Source organism: Enhydra lutris, unplaced genomic scaffold (genome assembly GCF_002288905.1).
Source record: "Enhydra lutris kenyoni isolate GAN:26980312 unplaced genomic scaffold, ASM228890v2 scaffoldscaffold24, whole genome shotgun sequence".
NCBI lineage: Eukaryota > Metazoa > Chordata > Mammalia > Carnivora > Mustelidae > Enhydra > Enhydra lutris.
In genome coordinates this window covers 16,739,563-16,752,086 of record NW_019154108.1, presented here as the reverse complement: position 1 = coordinate 16,752,086, position 12,524 = coordinate 16,739,563, and positions in this window count along the sequence as shown.

Genomic DNA, 12,524 nt, shown 5'->3' with positions numbered 1-12,524 from the left:
TTCTCCCTCTTTGGGCCCTCAGAGTACAACATAATTTCCATTTTCACAGCAAAGGGAATAAAATCCCAGTTTGTCATTCCCTCGGAAGAAAGATTAAAATGTTACACATTAGACAAAACTGTTCAAGGACTTCTGTGGGCTCAAACTCAGTCCTAGGAAAAAGAAAGAAAAGAAAGGTGTACATGTCCAAAACTATGGCGAGTTTTTGGTCTAAGAAGGCAGTATGTTGTAACAGATTTGATGTTGAAGAAATGTGTTCCAACTTTATAATTATGTTGCTGTATGACCTTGGTCATCATTGCCTCATCAATAAAACAGGGATAATAATGCCTGCCCTACATATCTGACAATAATGGATACTTCTTTTTTTTTTAAGATTTTATTTTTTTTTAAGATTTTACTTATTTATTTGAGAGAAAGGGCACGAAAGGGGGAGGCGGCTGTGAGGGGTAGAGGGAGTGGGAGAAGCAGACTCCCGGCTGAACAGGAAGCCTGACTCTCAATCTGATCCCAGGACCCTGGGATCATGACCTGAGCTGGAAGGCAGACACTGAACAGACTGAGCCGCCCAGTGCCCCCAAGATTTTATTTTTAAACAATCTCTACACCCAGCGTGGTGGTCAAACTCACAACCCCAAGATCAACAGCCAATGGACTGACTGAGCCAGCCAGGAGTCCCAACAATGCATGCTTCTTATATAAAGTAACACATATATGAAATGTTTGAAAACATTGTGAAAATATAAAAGTCCCGTATTAGACTTGTTGCACATTTGAATGATAGAGTTCCAATAAGACAATATTTTTTCATCTATGAAGAATAAGTTACCTCTTATATAGGGAAATAAAAGCATATTACAATGTACAAAATCTCCTCTAGCAATCTATTCACTAATAGGAATGAAATAATAGAAATAGTACAATTTCTCTATTTCAGGAGCATCTATTCCTAGTTCCAGGGCACACTTTGTTTCTGCATTCTTCTTTCTTTCTTTTGTCCTTGGTAATCGTTTCATCGTATCTTCATAAAAATTTTTAAGGCAATCTCTTTGCTTTTCTTTTAATATTGTTTTTATCACATTTTAATTGAAAACCTGAAGGAAAAAGATCACAAACCCATTCTTTCCTCTTACAAAGTGCAGCCTAGGTTCTGCTAAGAACATGTAGAAGTTGTTAAAAATAGCACGTTTCTTTATTTGGACTCAATTGACTTGTACTTCTGTGGACCTGTCGAAATGTTAAATAATAAATTGTTATCTCTGAATAGATTCTTCCTTGCCCAAGATACTGTTGAAAAACGTGCTTTAGATGAGTCATTTAACTGGAATAATTTCCCTTTGGATTACTAGAGTCATTAGGGGGAAAAAATATAAAACCATGTGAGTAATTTTCCATGTATCTAAGGTTCAATATCTGAAATGTTTCATAGGCCTTCTGCATCACAAGGCAGTTTATTTAAAAATACAGACACATCCTTCTCTCTGCTTCTGTATGTCCCTTCCTCTTTCACAGCTGAAGGCAGGCTCATCAACGATGAACAGAGGGTCAGCCAGTAACCCTTGTGCTAGTGTGTCATTATCCGGAGCTGGGAATGAGCACGTCTGGAAGAGTCAGGCAGAGAGCCCGTCCATCTCCTCCCTGTCATCCCCCTGACCTTTTAACAAGAACAGCAACACTAACAACAAACGTTATTAACAACAATCAAAACAGCATGTGCACAAAACAAAGGTACAACTTCTGCAGCTCTATAGAGCCTCAGCCGAATGGCCACCCACACATTTTGCTGCTGTTACCGGAGAAAAAAGGGGAATGCTGCTTGGGCTCAAAGAAGGGGGAGGAGAGGGTAGAGGCGAAGGAGAGGAGGCAGAACCCTGTGTTTGACAGGAGTGTTCCAACTGTGAAAATCATTTCTCACCCTCAGTAAGAAGCAGGTGAAACATAGGAGCAGATAGGAGACCCCATTGTTTGTGACCCCTGCCAGAAATTGCCAGATTAGGGCACTCATCAGGAGAGGCAGTGCCCTGCATGAAGGTCTCAAGCTTTGATTTTTCAGTGAAAGGAGACATTTCCCCAAAATGTAGAGCCAACATTCCTACCATTAGCCTCTCGTTTCCGTTGTATATTACATGGATGCTCTGCTAGGGAAATTTGATCAATATATTAGATTCCTGGCAGAAAGATGTTATCAGACAATGCATGTATTCCTTGACATAGCTCAATTTCCATCTGTCCAAGAAGGTATTGATTTTCCACTCACGGAAGTGCACACACACATACTAAGAGAGCTCACAGAGGATGGGGGCTGGGCAGGCATTTATTCAAAAACGGACAGCTCTGCCACACCCCCAAATGCATTAAAAAAATACCCTCTGGCTTGGTGACTTGATATTTGGATGATCTATTCAAGCCCCTCGCATCAGGATTAAGTCGATGGCTAATAAGCAAACATAGTATTCCCATGCTCACTCTTTGAATGCTAAGGGCTTTACCTTCTCAGCTTCTTGAGAAAATGTGTCCATCTTAGAATCATACGCCAGGTTTACTTCATATGAAGTATCATCTTCCTAACTTGACTGGAATTCATTTTCTATCACTTGGTAACAGTTTTCTCAGCTAATACCTGGAGACACGTTAACCCTTTCTTTACCATTCTATTGTTCTTCCCTTGCTTCTGTTGGTCTCTTTCTGATTTAGACCACTGTGGCCGTTATTCAAGCTGCTCACTGAATATTTCCAGTTTTTCACCTTCAGGGCATGGGCTTATACTCCTGGTCCCTTCCATGGGGCAATGTGACCAGTTGCTCATGTGTTGTAAGTACAAGTCATCTGTCATCTCTGGGTTGATCTTTCAATTGTCTACAGAGTTTTCAGAGGATAGTATTGATACATTAGGCTTTATAAAAATTAAGAACTTTATTATGACAAAAGACATCACTAATGAAATTAAAATGCAAGAACCAAACTAAGAGAAAATACTTTCAAAATATATAACAAAAGGACAGTAACCGTATACAAAAAGAGTTTACAAATCAATAGAAAAGTGTGCCTCAGTATAAACAGGCATTTTACAGTACGGGAAATGTAAGTAGCCAATAAACATATTAAAGGATACTTAACCTCAGTTGTAATTAGGGAAATATACATGAGAGCAACAATATGCCATTCTTACCTATGAGAAACACGAAATTAAAACTGAAAACTCAAAAAGCTTGAGAATTTCTAGAATTGGGAAAAGTGTGGAGAAATAGGTATTCTCATTTCTGCTGGCATAACCTTTTTTTTTTTTTTTTTAAGATTTTATTTGAGACAGAGAGAGCACAATTAAGGGAGGGGTAAAGGAGAAGGAGAGGGACAACCAGACTCCAGACTGAGCGTGGAGCCTCACAGGGGTCTTGATTCCACGCTCCTGAGATCACGACCGGAGTGGAAACCAAGAGTCGGACATCCAACTGACTGAGCCACTCAGGGGCCTCTAAAAACAAGTAAACAAAAATAACCTCCAGAAAAATACCAGGGGCAAAATAACAGTGTGTACAGGGAAAGCCCTGAACTTACAGTCAGGCGCCAAAGGTTCCTGGCTCAACCCTGCCTTAATTATGTGGGCGTCTTCAGAAAGTTCATCCAGCATCTCTGAACCTTGGTCTCCTCACACGTCAGACACAGGGCCTGGACTAAATGGCCACCATGACAATTCCAGCTCTGGAATCTTTGGATTCCACACTGGGCCCTTCTCCCTTTTTCTTTGTTGTCAAGGTTACTTGCAGCTCTGGCCTTTTGGACCATGTTTTAGACAAGGCATCAAATACAGCCATGAATTTACATATAACCCAAGACGACAACCTCAGGGGAAAAGATCATCAGCCTCATTGCCCGGCTTCTGGTTAATTATGACCCTTTTTGTTTTATTTGATAGCAGTTAGTTACATGGGCCAACGGCTGAATCGAGTAATAAAATAATTCTTGGATGAACAAGATAATTGGCCAGACAGGTCATTTTTGGTTTGTTTGTTTAATACATTGAAATCTCATTTCAGAAAGCGTGCTACTCTGAAATAATTTCTTTTCCTTTCATCACGTACATAACCTCTCAGTTGTCTTTTCATTAAATTTTGTGGCCCTAGACAAAGAGAAGGCTGAGAGGAGGACGAAGTGGTGCAATTGTGCTGGGAACTCACAGGTGCAAAGGAAGAAGGGTCAGTTACCGTTGTGAATGAACAAATGAATGTATAAGAGGATGGGAGACATTTTTGTTCCCTTCTCCACCAGCAGCTCAGCAACTCTGTGTGTGGCCAGAGAGCTGCAGGGAATAGTGGAGATTATGTGCATGTTGGGTGGGGGTTGGAACAAAGTCCCCCAGAAGCAGAAGCTCATCCTCAAAGAGCTGGACCAATTCCACCAAGCACCGTGCAAGCAAGAGTAGATGCTCAGAAAACACCAGCAGTCTACCCTTTCCCACCTTCCATGAGAGACATTAAAGTACAATAAAAAGAACGTGGACTTTAGAGCCTGTAAACCCTGGGTCTGCATCCTATCCCTGCCCCCGACTGTCTGGGTGACCATGGGTCACTTGGGTGACCTGTAAAAAATGACAGGATTGTCATGAAGGTAAAACAAGAAGACAGGGCACACAATAAGCAATTCATGAAAAGCATATGGTTTTTCACCTCTTAATTTCTAAAGGACCCAGGCCTTGAGTTTTGCCTAAAGCAGACTTTACAGCCTTTAAGAGGAGTTGTTTCTTAGAGCAATAGTAGAGCCCCACTTAAAAAAAAAAAAAATAGTACTTATAGTTCCATTTCCTCCTTTTTAAACAAGGGGCTCCACATTTGCATTTTGCCCTGGGCCCCACAAATTAGGGAGCTAACCCTGAGGGTACGTCAAACTCACTAAGTTTGCCCTGAAGCATTTGCCTTTGGCCTGAGGTAAGAAGGAAACCTCTACCCCTCATTCCTTGTGGATGAAGTGGGGTGCACAATCTCTGAGTCAATCCTCCTCCAGCTACTTTCCCTTTACTCCTTTATAGGGTAGAAACAGGTGATGGCTAGACTGGCAGTCTCTACAAAGGTGGTCCAGCATTTTGTTTTGGAATGTGTGGGGCCTGGCACTTATTTTTTTATCCTTTGCGTTTGGAATCCTAGGACTGTGATTATAAGGGCCTGGGCAACAAGGAAGCTTTGGATCCCCATAACCACAGGGGCACCAGAACATTCTCAGGAAGGTAGATGGACTGGCAAGAAAAGGAGGGGAAATCCCTTCAGTCCTGGATGTCTTCCTTGCCAGCTAAGGGAACATATCATATCCCGATGGTAGAGTTTGGGTTCCTTGGGCACCCTTGTGCAGAGCGGTTCATTCCAGAGAACAACAGCAGCTGTGTTTTTAACCCCTGAGCATTCTCAGACAGTTCATCATGGAGGGTCCAGCCAGGCTGTTGGAACTAACATCCCAGGCAGGTCATGGGCCAGGATCCTGGCCAGCCCTGCTGCAAAGTAGTCGGCAAGATGGCGACACTGTTGGAGTTCGCAAATGGCCCAAGTGGCACCCTCCATCTGGATCCAACTTCATACACGAAGCTTGACCTCCCTCAGAATCTTTCATGGTTTTCTCCCAGGATACTCCCCTGTCCGGTGTGGCAAAGAGACCAGGAAAGCCACATGCTCAGCCTCTACTGGAAAATGGGCAGTGAGGGTCACGAGAAATTCCAATTGCAGCAGGAAATCTGGCAAACAGGCTGGGTTGACATCAGGGCTCAATCAGGGCAGGGCTAGGGTACAGCAAGTGAGACATTGGCTTTGATCATGGAAAATGGTAATTTCTCCATGTGGTCTACTACTCTCCTGGCGAATCGATATTTGTGGCCCAGAGAGCATTCACTTCCTTTCATAGAGCCAAGAGATGAGTTGAAGGGACATTAAGTTTCTTCTATTCTGATTCCTCCAGGGTCCTAAGGACAATGCATCTGACCCTTGAGCTAAATCAAGACTTGTCTGCTGGCCTTAATCACCAGGATTTATGGTCAGCCTGGCTCACAAGAAATGGTCTTCATGGGCTAAAGCTCTTCTGGAGGCAATGACTTACAAGTCCTGGGTCTCCAGCTTCTACTAGTCTCACAGGGTTACTCAGAATGCTGTTTCTTGGTTAGTTCACTCTCCCTTTCCCATGACTGACCATTCAAACTTTTAGAAGCTCAAATCTCCTGCCCAACCTCTGCAGCCCTCACTCCCAGCATAATCCTCACCGCCTACAAATTCCACTGTGCCCATCTTCATTGTTATCTCCTTCTATCTTATCTCAGAGGCTGAGGTGTCCCCTCCTCTGGTCAAGGCCTCCACCTGTGCCCTTAACACTTTCCCACTCACTCAGGAAACTTGCCCCCATCACCTTCTCTACCGATTCTTTCCCTTTAACCAGTCCCTCTCAGAGTGAAGCCAACTGTCACTTCCTTCCGTGATTCTATCCTCCTCCATCCCGTGTGCCTATCTCTCTCCTTCTGAACCAGTTCTGTTCCAAACTGGACAAGGTGGGAGGCTCAGGGAGGCCAGGAATCGGGGTCTGGGTGCCCAACTGAGAAGCTGCCGAAGCAGAGCCCTAGGATGGGGAGCACAAAGGGGACTGAGGGCAGCGCTGCAGGTGACACAGAGTGAGAAACAAAGAGACAGTCGAAAGTGGTATCAATCCAAAACATACTGGGCAGAGAGGGGGGAACTGAATGGGAGTTAAAGGATCTATAGCTGGAGATAGGAAGATAGAGCCAAAAGTTTCGGGAAACTGGATGGGAACCAGAGCAGGGAGATTTCTCAGAGTGTAGATATCTAGAATCTAGTCTCCATTGACAGGATGCCTATAACCTTGCCCATGGGTGGGGAAGGAGCAATTAAGGATGCCAAGCCTGAGTGGACACTTTTCCTTCTGTGCCATTCTCCTTATAAGGATCGTCAGTAATCCCAGCTCTACCTCCCTAGTCCAGCTTCATTTTTAAATCCACTGTTGTCTGAATTCGTCTGCACATTCCCACAAAACCTCTTTGGAAAAGATGACCAATGACCTTGGCATTGGTCTCTTCCCTGAATACTTCTTCCTGAGTTCCTCTCCCCTTCCTCCACTGCCTACTGCGCAGCATGGCTATCTACCAGCTTTGTTTTAAGCTCTTCTAACCACACTCACCATCATCGGGCATTTTCCCCTCCTCTAGTGGATTTTAAGTCAACAGTTTGGCTGTTAACATCAAATTTAGAACTCTGGCTCTTTTCTCTGTCCCAGCCATCAGAGTCACCTCTGAAATGTTTGGCTCTGAAGTCCCTGAAATGTTACTTGTGTCTCCATCGCTGGGCGGGAGTGTCAATGTGGCCAAGGCGAGGGCTGCAGAATGAGGGAGTAATGGCGGGCCAGCTAACCACAAGCTGTCAGATCAAGTTCTTTCTAAAAGAACAGGGATTTTAAACTTCTTTCGAGGTGCTTCCATACTCCCAAACTACCTGTGGTGGATAGTAAGTTAAAACATCCTTGAGCATATGTTTGACTTTACCTCTTGCCCAACTGTAGGCCCAAGAGTAGACTCAGGTGATCGAGCTGTGACTTTGGGCATTATTGCGAAGGGAAGTCACACATGTAAGGGGCCTCCTCTCTCCAACTGGCAAGTTCTTTTGATTCTGTTGGTTTCAATTCCTCTGAAAGGGCACCTCATTGGCAGAGCGAATCTTTTCGTGCCCGGCCTTCATTGGGACGGAGTTCTTACCTTTGCCTGGGAAATCAGGAAAGGCCTCCCAAAGACAGTGACATTTGAGATAGCATCAAAGGACGACAGGTGCTGTATGTAATGTGTAAGTGGCATTTTCAGAATTTTGCTATATTATTCTAAGTCTAGAGCCTTTGTTCAACTATTGCTGCATTTTTCTTTTTCTAAATCTTAATGGTCACTTTCATTCTTTAAAAATTCCACACTTGAAGAAACTAAAATGAAGCTCTTTCTTTCTCCTCTCTCTCTCTCTCTCTCCCTCCCTTTCCCCATCTCTTCCTCTACCCGCTTGTCTCCCTTTCATTTCAGTATGGACACTTAATAAACTCTAGAATAATATGCTGTCATTCATTCAATCACTATTCAGTACCTACTGTACACTAAAGGATTTAACAGGTTATAAAATGCATTTTACAGATAATTTTTTAAGCTTTATAACCACCCTATGCAGTATTGTTACAAAATGCACTTAATTTAGAAAGCTGAGGCTCTGTGAGGTTAAGTAACTTATTCAAGATCAATTTGCAAGTATAGTCAGTGAGGGGAGAGTTGAATCCAGGTTGAATCTCTAAAACCTATGTAATTTCCCCTACACCGCACACCCCGCCCCCCGCCGGATGACTCAAAATAGTAGGGTAGAGCTGATATAATTGAACGATGTATCAATAATTTGCCATCAGGCACTTCTACCTAACATCTGACATATTCTAGCTGAACATTTTCCTAAACTGAGAGTTGAGATTATGTAACCAAAATGATACTTTTCTAAAATAATTCTGTGAGTTTGAAAAAGTTCTCTAAGCGGATTAAAAAATGACTTTATTTTTAAAACTAGTTTATTTTTCATGAGTAATACCTGTAGAAAATTCTGTCTTTTTGGCACCTGTCCTTGTCCCCTGCCCTGAGAAGTGTATCTGTAATATTTATTAATATAGAATACTGCTGTCTTCTCTGTCACAGACCATTGGTTCGTTCCCTGTGAAGCTCTTTATGCTTGCTTTTGGTTTGCTCGGCCCATTTGATTGTAAGACTAAGAAATCAGTTTAATCCTTCCTAGTAACTTTATTTTGGCATCTCCTTCCTCTTTCGGGTTGGAAAAGTAACAGATGCTTATTGTATAAAAAGCAAATCATCCAGATGTCTTAGGAAGTAAAAAGCTCTGGCAATCCCACCCCTAGATGTAACAGCTATTAATAAGGTGGTGCACATTTTGGTCTTTGAAATTTCCTCTATCCATATACTAAAACATATTATATTTATACATATTTTTACATAAATGAGATCTGCTGTACATACTGTTTGGCAATTTTTGTTTGTTTTTGACAAACAAACATCTCAGCTATCTTTGTCACTATCTATAGATTGATCTCAGCTTTCTGATAGCTTTTGACAAAGGCAAACGTCAGTTTCACAGAAACAAAATGAATTTCGAATGTTTTGCCAATGCAGGCCTTAATCCAAACAAAGTCGATGTGAGAAGGTGGGAATAGTGCTGTATATTGAAAAAAAAAATCAAAGTAGGCTCACTGTTGCTCGTACTAAGCATTATGTTATTGTAATACCTCAGCTTTAAAAAAAAAAAAATTGGGCCATTACATCCACTTTTTGAATTAGCAACCAATGGACAAAAGGTGAAATGAGGAATGTTTGGGAAAATCCCCTCTGGTCGAGTTGGCTTCAGGTGGTGGATTGTAAGGCTCTGAGGTATTTTCGACAGCTTGCCATTAGCTAGAAACAGACTTCTCAACACCTCAGCACGGATCTGTTAAAGCCTCTCATTTGGTGAGAAACACAAGACAGATGATTCAGTGTGCTGGGCGATTCGTTAACCCATCAAGAGGTTTCTTCTTGAGCCTGGATAACAGGCAGAAAAAGGAATGTAATCCTTAATGAAAACCCAAGGGCGGGGCTGAAGCGCTGGGAACACACACATTCAAGGCATGTGACGGGCTCTCCTCCTCCATCCGGAACAAGTCCTCTCTTGAACTTACATAGATTTTCGCCATAGATTGATCCTGCCCGGGAGCAAGATAAGTTTTTCTCCCAGCTGTCTCGGAAAGGAGAAGTTATACAGGCAATAGACCCTACTCTCAGAAGGCCCTGTGTCTAGTACCCCAGGGCATGGACTGTCTATAAAGAACCAAAAAAGTAGGCCAGGCCCCATTGGCATTTTACGGGACATCAAAGAGAATATATATTCTCGGGCTGAGCCATAAAAATCAACATTAGTTCAGAGATTACCTGAACTGTAGCCTGCTGAGACCCACGTCATAGGCCTTAGAAAACCGAAAATACTGTTCTTCTCCCTACTTTTCCATATCTTCAGGGTTTATCAGGCGATGCTGAGGCTAGATTTACAGGAAGCAAATTTGTCATAATGTGTTATTATTATTTTTTAAAACATTGTCTTCTTCTTTCCATATTATTTCTTTATTCCACAAGATATGCTGATATCCAACAATGATTCCTGGTTTGGGAATCTTCCTTTTTCAAATGAAAAGTTTAATAGTGTCACTTATTTAGAAGTAAATTCTTCCTCCTTTTCCCTAAATTTTTAGTTTGCTGTCATTAAGACAAGATCCGATAAGTAGGTTGATGGAATTTTTGTATACTCAGTGTAATGCTGTGTGAGTGAGAATATAAGTTTAGGAAGGAGAAAAGGGTAATTGAAGTTTCTTAAGTCATTTTTAGAGGTTTCTTAAATTGTCAGCACTATGATTCTCATTAGTAATGTTTATGTTAATAATTATCAGGGTGACCAAATATCTTAGCTTCCCCACGATTGTTCTGGTTAATTCCTTTGGTCCTAGTATAATAATTAATAGCATCTACCTCCTCTTTCAAAAGTGTTCTGTCTTGGACACCAGATTATACGGTCACTCTATTAATCATATATGTATTCTGCCATCACAATGGTAGTAGGACCATATAACAACTGTTTACTGAACTATATATTAACTGTATATTAGATGATGATAGTTTTCTGTCAAAATTTTAATGTACATATCTTTCATCCTAGGAAGTTCCTTTCTATGAATCTATTCTATAGAAATTCTCACCCTATGAGCAGATTTTAATATACATATGCACAAATATATACACACATATATACACACAAGCACAAGAGAATGCTTATTGAGAGGTTTAAAAAGTCTAAATGTTTATCAATAGTCTAGTTAGAGACAATGCAGTCCTATTAGCTATTATAAAAGAAGGTGGTTCTGTATGTGTTGATGATGTGGTGAAATGTTCAAGGCATATTTTTATTTATTTATTTTTTAGAGGGAGAAAGAGCATGCGAGCAGGGGGAGGGGCAGAGGGAGAGAGAGAAAGAATGTCAAGCAGGAGAGATGACTGTGGGGCTCAGTGGGTTAAGCATCTGCCTTCCGTTCAGGTCATGATCCCAGGGTCCTGGGATCGAGTCCCGCATCGGACTCCCTGCTCAGCAGGGAGCCTGCTTCTCCTGCCTGCTCTGCCTGCGCTCTCCCTGCTTGTGCTCTCTCTCTGACAAATAAATAAATAAGATCCCCCCCCAAAATAATGTCAAGCAGACTCCACACCTAGCACAGGGCCCAACATGGGGCTCAATCTCACGGCCCTGAGATCATGACCTGAACTGAAATCAAGAGCTAGACGCCCAAACGACTGAGCCACCTGGGCATCCCCAAGAAATATTTTTCAAGAAAAAAGCAAGTTGTGGGAATATGTACCTGTGCAGGTTGCCGTGGCTGGCTCAGAGGAGACTTTAGGGTCTCCCATAACCTCCTCCAACAGCCACCTCACAAACCACGGCAAATCGTCAACCCAAGTGTTAACTCCTGACTCTGCAAACACAGCTTCTCTCCTAGCCTTTGCATCCAACCAGATGGCCCCGTCCTAAGCCTCTCTAACAGAGAAATTCTGGAGATGCCATTATCTACAACATAATCCTGTCTCTGTAATACACATACACCCAAAGCTATTGCCGGAATTACTTCTGACGAGAGACTGTTCTTCCTTTCTGTACTTTTAACCCATAAGCATGTAGTGCTTATAATTTAAAAAATTAGTTTAAAAGGAAAACATATTTAGTTAGTTTACCATATAAATGCATATATTTTAGGTTTATCTAGAGTATCTGGGCACACTTTATTTAGAGAAAAAGAATAGGGAGCCAGACCTCTGGTATTTTTCCTGTAAATATACTTTGGAGTGGATGTGGCATATTCTGTAGTTATCTCCCAATTATCAGGTAATTGAGGAAATAAAGTCGAAATGTAGCTTTTCGTTTCCAACTTTTTCTCAATCATTTTAACTGGATCAGTTAAATAGAAACATTAGTTGCTTCCTCTTGAATGTCTTAGGGAATAGATTATAAAATATAAACCAACTACTTAAAAGGATGGACGTTCACTTTTTCTTTCTTTTTTTTTTCCTTTCTATTTTTATTTCTCTGATCTATCTTCTAGGATGAGTATGAATCCAAAAAGCTCACAGCAGAGAAAGGAAGAATTGAAGGAGTTTAACTGTGTGACATGAACAGATCAGATTGTACCCTTTCAATTTGCAAGGGTTACAGAATGTTTCCACTTAGTTTTGATTTTAGAGTTAAACAAGAAACAAAGGAAAAATACACTGCTAAAAAAATCTCTGGTTGGAACTGTCTTTCAAACGTGAACGGGTTCTCTCATGTCTTTCGGCTCTCTGTGCTCTCTGGGACCTCACTTATCCACCTGGTTGACCAGTTATCCTTGGAGTGAAGACTTTCCTCCAGGCTCTTTCCTGCCTCTCAGCCTCCCTCCCACCCTCCAAC